Consider the following 7,459-nt stretch of genomic DNA (forward strand, 5'->3'; position numbering starts at 1 on the left):
AGAAATGAAAGATGTATTTAAACCGTGGATTTTTTCATTTAATTTTTTTTCTTGTTTTTTTTAATTTATTTTTTATTTAAGAAAGGAAAAATTAACAAAACCATAGGGTAGGAGGGGTACAACTCCACACAATTCCCACCACCTAATCTTTATATCCCATCCCTTCCCCTGATAGCTTTCCCATCCCTCTGGGAGCATGGACCCAGGGTCATTGTGGGTTGCAGAAGGTAGAAGGTCTGGCTTCTGTAATTGCTTCCCCGCTGAACATGGACGTTGACTGCTTGGTCCATACTCCCAGTCTGCCTCTCTCTTTCCCTAGTAGGGTGGATCTCTGGGGAAGCGGAGCTCCAGGACACATTGGTGGGGTCTTCAGTACAGGGAAGCCTGGCCTGCATCCTGATGGCATCTGGAACCTGGTGGTTGAAAAGAGAGTTAACATACAAAGCCAAACAAATTGTTGAGCAATCATGGACCCAAAGCTTGGAATAGTGGAGAGGAAGTGTTAGGGAGGTACTCACTGCAAACTCTACGGTACTTCTGCTTTCAGGTATATATTTTGTAGTAGTTTATGGATACGTGTGAACATATGCTCTCTCTCACAGAACCTGGTCTATATCTAGGTTTTGGGACTTTGTCAGAAAGTGATCCACCTGGGATGGAATTAGAAAATACTATGAAAGGAAAGGTCTCACCTGAGTAATGAAGCTCAAGGGTTGTCATTCCACACCTGAAGTCTCTGGATACAGTCTGAGCTGAAGCATGTTGAGGTGGCAATCGTTGCGTTGACTAGGTTGCGACTGGCAGATGCAATATTATTTGATATGGATTGGGAGAGGCATGAGGGAAAGTGGGCCCTATCCTAAGGTTCCAGGACTGGGGGAAATATAGGCTCTCTAGTGGAGATGTAAGGTTCCTACTGTCTTAGAGTTCAAAAAGACAACGGATAGTTAATGTTATCATCACATTATTTGGTAATTGGGTTAACTTTGAAAAGTCCTTTTGTTAGGGTTTGCTGTACAGTACCCAGTATCTTATATAGCAGTGCCACTGGTTGTTTCCATACACCTAAATTTAATGTCTTTTGGAAATTCTTTGTCAGCAGAACTGCGACGGACCCAGGGGGACCCGGCTTCCACACATGACCGTGTGTGCCCCCCCAACAGTACTGTGTTATAGTGTTTATGCTGTGATGGTGAGTAGGCCCAGGGATTCGTGCATGTCCTGTGATACCACTGAGTCATTTCCCAGGTCTAGTCTATTCATTATTTCTTTGAGAAAGAGAAGGTGAAACAGAAAAGGAAAGATCAAGAGTCAAAGTAGAGAATCATTACAGCATCACTTCATCATCCATGGAGCTACCCCAGTACTAGCCATGGTCTTCCCATGTGGGGCTAGGGCTCAAATCGAGGATCCCGTGAATGAGAAGTATATCCTCTGCTAGGAGAATTATCTCCCAGCTCCTTACATTATTTTTATTTTCAGAAGTTGGCTAATTACTTTGAAGAAGCAATTGCACGGGCCAGGTGATGATATACCTGGCTAAGTGCACACATTACAGTGCTCAAGGACCCAGGTTCAAGCTCCTGGTCCCCACCTGCCTGGGGAAAGCTTCACAAGTGGTGAAGTAGGGCTGCAGTTGTCTGTCTGTCTCTTTCCTTCTCTACCTCCCTCCTCCCCTCTCAATTTCTCTTTGTCTTTATCCATTAATAAATAAATTCACCCTAAAATGTAATAAATAAATTCACCCTAAAATGTATTTATTAATGCAACACAATAAAGATTTTCATGGCCCTGGAGTTCACACCTATTGCTGGGGAGTATTGTCTGTCTCTGTGCTATTTCAAATGGTTCATACTCACTTTTCAGCCAGGCGTTTTTTTGTTTGTTTGTTTGTTTGTTTTTTCCTGACTGATTTTGTCAACGGGGACTTGATGCTCCTGGCAGCCATTTTTCCTTTTCCTTTTCCTTTTTTTTTTTTTTAATTTGGTAGGACAAATAGCTTTGAAATAAGTGGGGGAGATAGGGAGAAAGAAAGAGAAACATGCAGGGGGTGCGTGTTGTGGAGCACCCAGTTAAAGTGCACATAGTATGACAAGGAGCAAGGACCCGCTCAGGGATCCCAGTTCCATCCCCAGCTTCCCACCTGCAGGGAGTCCTCTTTACAAGCAGTGAAGCAGGTCTGCAAGTGTCTCTTTGTCTCTGTCCTCTCTATCTCCTCACTCTATATTTCTCTCTATCCTATCCAATAAAATGGGAAAAATGGCCTCCAAGAGCAATGGATTTGTAGTGACAGCACCTAGCCCTAGTGATAACCCTGGGGAGAGAAAGAGAGAGGGAGAGAGAGGGACAGAATGGCAGAGAGAGAGAGAGAGAGAGAGAGAGAGATAGAGATAAACACCTGCAGACTTGCTTCACTACTTGTGAAGCTTCACCCTTGTAGGTGGGGAGTGGGGGGCTTGAACCAGGGTCCTCATGCATGGTAATGTGTGTGCTCAACTGAATATGCCAGCACCTGCCTCCATTTCATCTGATTTAATGACTTTGTCCAGCGTCCTATTAGAAGATCTAACCTTAGTAACTCACTGCAGTAACTTAGTAACTCAAAATGCAGACCATGACATGGTGCATACATTTCTCTGCTGTGAATGATTCTTCTTCTGCTCTTAAAATAGGAGTGTTCTGCTTATTCACGATGGGAAAAAAAGTTTGCTAAATGCAGGAAATTGAGGAGGAAGTTCTATGATAGCATTATCGTTGGTCACCAGCCCAGTGGCTTCCTTAAAGAGGCTGTAGTTGAATTGGAGCAGAGTTTCACATCTGGTGAGAAGGTTAGTGTGCAACCCACTTGGGTAATCCTACTGCCTGTTCAACTACTCAAACATGAAAAGCTGGTGTTGACTTTTCTGTATTTCTAGGGCTCATGTCATTGCAAAGCTGAGAGGGTTCAAGCATTCCTACACTCTGTCACTAGCTAAATATTTTAGCATTTAAACTTTCATCTCTTAATGTGCAGAATGGCTATACAAGTCCCTACCCTTAGAGTGCTGTAAGATTAGATATAAACATTTCTTCACCCAAAGCATGCCACATATGTTGAAATTAAATATGAGCTATTAAAATCATTCTTTGTGATGTCTATAGTCACCTCCAATAGCCACTCTCTAGGATTTGGTTCTGCTCTTGTCACTTAAATGTTATCTAAACATTAGTGATCTTCAAATTGCATGTTTGTTTCAAACCTTTCCCCTCAACTCCAGGATTGATTCACACATGTGTCTTTGACACCCTCCCTATGTGAATATACCAAAGGTATCTTAAATTCAATATCCAAATGAAATTCTGCACTTCCATTCAACAACCTTCCTTTTGCTTGCTAATGTCAACTCTATTTTCCAAGTGGCCTAGGTCCACATAAGTAAATTTGGACAATCTACTTCTCTCCTCTGCCCCCAACAAACACACATCTCTACTTCAAGTTCACTGGCAAATCCCATCAGCTCCAGCTTTGCAAATACTCAGAATTTGACAAGTTCTCACAGCTTCCACCTTCATACCTTAGTTCAAGTCAGAAAGGTATTTCAACCTAATAATTGCAATCTGTACTAACATATTCACCCTCCCCCACATACATTCTGTTCTGAAGTGAGTGACCAATTGTTCAGTTCTATGCTGAGCTTCCTCTGATGGTTTACTATCTCACAGTAAGTAAAGACAAAGTTCTTTATCATGGTCTCTAGAGTCCTTGTAGGATCTATCTCTGTCCTTATCTCTCCTCTTCTGTACACTCTTCAGGGCCCTACTTGTTTTCTAGCTATTCTTTGAACAGATGGAACACATTTGTGCCTAAGGGCTTTGCACTTGTTCCCTCTGCATAAACCTGAGGTCAGCAAACATTAAAAAAATAAATGGATCACACAATAAATATTTCATTTTGTTGACCACATATAGCCCTGGTCCCAATTACTCCACACCACCAAAGTCATGCAAATCAACCATAGATAGTATTTTAATGAATGAGCATAGCTGTGTTCCAATGAAACTTAATAAGAACAGAAGGTGGGCAGGATTTGACTATCCCCTGGGCAACACTTCTCTCTCTTGATATCTGTGTGACCCATTCCTACATTTCCTTCAGGTGTCACAATATACTTCTTTGACTTTCTCTTAATAAAATAGGAGAAATTTTACCTTTTCCTCACCCAACACACACACACACACACACACACACACACACACACACACACACACACTTTTAATCTCCACCCATTCTTTTAGTTTGCCTTGCTTTTCTTTATAAAGAAATTCCTGTATAGTGTGTTGCTACTGCCTGACAGATTATACATTTATTTGTAAGGGAGTTTGTTTTCTTGTCAGCTATGTCCCTAGAGCATAGAACAGTTAATAGAGGTAAAATGAATCAATGGGCTCTGGGCCAGAAGGCAGGATTCCCTTCGGGCTTCTAGTATAAGTCAATATGACCTTTTGTATGTTACTTAATCCCTCTAGTCAAGAATGGGGAAAATGTAAAATTAGGGCCATACTGTAGAGATCAAATCAAATCACAGATGCAAAAATAAAATTGAAGAAGGCCTAACAAATTTAATAGGAGTGTAAGTTTATGTGCTTCCTATTATACTCTTATTTCTTTAGGAAAGGCACACATTTTGCTTTACAAAACAAAGGCATTTGACTTATTCAAAGTTCTAAATAATCAAATTAATTCTTCTCTATGGTTATTTTCTCTTCTTCAAATTTTTCAGAGAGAAAAAAATTGAAATTGAAGAATCAATCTAATTGATTTACCCTTACCTAAACATTCCTTAGTAATTAATCTAAAAAATCACTACAGATGAGGCAGAAAAGAGTTGTTTTAAAGTTTGGAGAACTAAGAGTTATTAGCTTTTAATTAATTAGACCTACCTTTTCCCCCCCAATAATTTGGTTTGTAAACTATCATCTTTATTTATAAGATGCTTCAAGTGAGAAATTAAATTCCAGAAAATTATTGTCTAACATTCATCACTTCCAGTTCCTTGTGAATTCATTCTTACAGTTGTTCTTATTCATTTTAAAATGATAAAAATCTCAAAGAAGTGCAAAGCTCTATTCCATTGCAAAGGATCCTCTCATCCCCACAGCAAATGTTGGCCCCTCCACACTGAATCGAATTGAGTGTTTCTTATACTTGGGTAGAAAACTGAGGGACTGCTTGCCAGGCAAGTAGCTTTAGGGGTTAGAGAACTTGGAAAGACAGAGTGTAGCAAATACAAAATGGAAGCCAAAACAATCCTGGCAGAGCAAAGCCCATTTTGCCTACTGCCCCTGAGCATGAATTGTTAGGCCCAATTAGCAAACACAGGATCTGAGGTTTCCTGGCCACCATACAACTCAGATTGCTGCTTTACAGACAGCCAAATAATTATCCAGGAGCCTGTTTGGGAAAGGGACAAAGATCCCCAAAAGAGCATATTTGAAACATTGTTATTAGAGAAGCAGACCCAAAGTTCACAGAGTGTAAGAAGTGAAACTGTATGCTCAAATGCTAAAATTATTTGTTGGCTAAAAGTTCGCTCAACATTTTTTTTCTAGCTGGTGTAGAAAATGAGTCATATTTCTGTAGGTAAGCTAAAGGTGGTTTCAACTATTTTAGGATTTAAGCAAGGCTGTTTCAAGATACGGGATTTTATCTTTCTTTTCTCCATTTCTCGCTGTATTGCTTTGCAGAAGTGTTGATTTCCCAACCTTTGTGTCTTCTTGCCAGATACTCAGCACAGGCAATAAATCACCATCCTTTCAAATATAAAGAGAAGACAGCTTGACTCCCTGCAGATGATGGTCTGCTGAAATGTAGCCATGGACTCAATAAATTTCTGGTGGGAAATGCCCTTGCCCTGTCCTTTTAATGTGACAACACTTTGTCCAGTTTTTTTTTTTGTTTTTTTTTTTTTTTTACTTTTTCCAATGTTAAGACCCAAGCAAGTGGTAGTATAACCTACTAGCTGCAAGGTTTTTTTTTTTTTTATGACTATTATTTTTTTATTTATTGGATAGACTGCCAGAAATTGAGAAGAAAGCAGAGATAGAGAGGGAGAGGGACAGAGGGACACATGCAGCTCTACTTCACCACTCATGAATTTTCCCTCCTGCAGGTGGGGATGAAGGGCTTGAACCCGGGCTCTTGTGCATTGTAACATATGCACTCAACCAGGTATACCACCATCCAGCCCCACAGGTATTTTTTTTAGGTTGATTATTTTAATTATTTATGTATTGATTTAGACAGATAAATTGAAAGGGTAAAGTAACATAGAGAGGAAGAGAGAGAGAGAGAGAAAGAGAGAGAGAGAGAGACCTATAGCACTGCTTTACCATGCGTGGAGCTTCCCCATGCAAGTGAGGACTGGGGGCCTGAACCCAGATCCTTGTGCATGGTAATGTGTGCACTCAACCAGGTGAGTCAGCACCTGGCCCCTTTTCTTCTTTCTCTTTCTTTCTGTCTTTTTGATTGGGATTGGGAACAGGAGGGCAGAGAGAGAGAGAGAGAAAGAGAAAGAGAGACACCACAGTACCTAAGTTTCCTTTAATGAGTTGGGGGTCAGGCTTAAACTTGGGTCACACACATGGCAAAGTGGCACAGTATCCAAGTGAGGTATTTCACCAACCCCAAGCTGTAGGTTCTTTCCACCAAATTAGAATAAGAATTTCCTGATGTGGGGTTTAAAACATGAATTCACTGGAAAGATAGCACAGAAGGAAGTGGCAGAGTTAGTGAATCAGCTGCATTGGGCCCTCCTCAATCGCTATCGAACAGGCTATGGCCGGTGCGCCACTATGTTCCATCGCTGGGGAGCCAGAGACGACCCGAACTGCCCCTGCGGCTACAGACAGACTATGACCCACATAGTCAACGACTGCCACCTCTCCAGATTCAAAGGAGGTCTCGAAACTTTACATCAGGTTCAACCTGACGCTGTTGACTGGCTACGGAAGAAGGGCAAACACTAGAAGAAGAAGCTGCTTTGTAATAAAGAACAGCATGGGAAGCCCCCAACGGGTGGGCTTAAATGATTTTAAAAAATATTTTTATTTAATTATTATTGGACAGACACAGATTGAAGTTGAGAGGGAAGGGGAGATAGAGAGGAAGAGAGACAGGGAGACACGAGACACCTGCAGCCCTGTGCCATCACTCATGAAGCTTTCTCCCTGCAGGTGGGGACCAGGAGTTTGAACCTGGATCCTTGTGTACCATGATGTGAGAGCTTAACTAGGTGTTTCAACAGCTGGCCCTGACTTAAATAGGATTTTTTAAGACTGGGAGACAGCATAATGATTATACAAAAAGATTTTCATGCCTCAGGTTGTAAGGGTCCCAGGTTCTATTGCTGGCACTACCATAAGGCAGAGCTGAGCAGTACTCTGGTAAAAAGAAAGAAAGAAGGGAAGAAAGAAAGAAAAA

Source organism: Erinaceus europaeus, chromosome 13 (assembly GCF_950295315.1).
Source record: "Erinaceus europaeus chromosome 13, mEriEur2.1, whole genome shotgun sequence".
NCBI lineage: Eukaryota > Metazoa > Chordata > Mammalia > Eulipotyphla > Erinaceidae > Erinaceus > Erinaceus europaeus.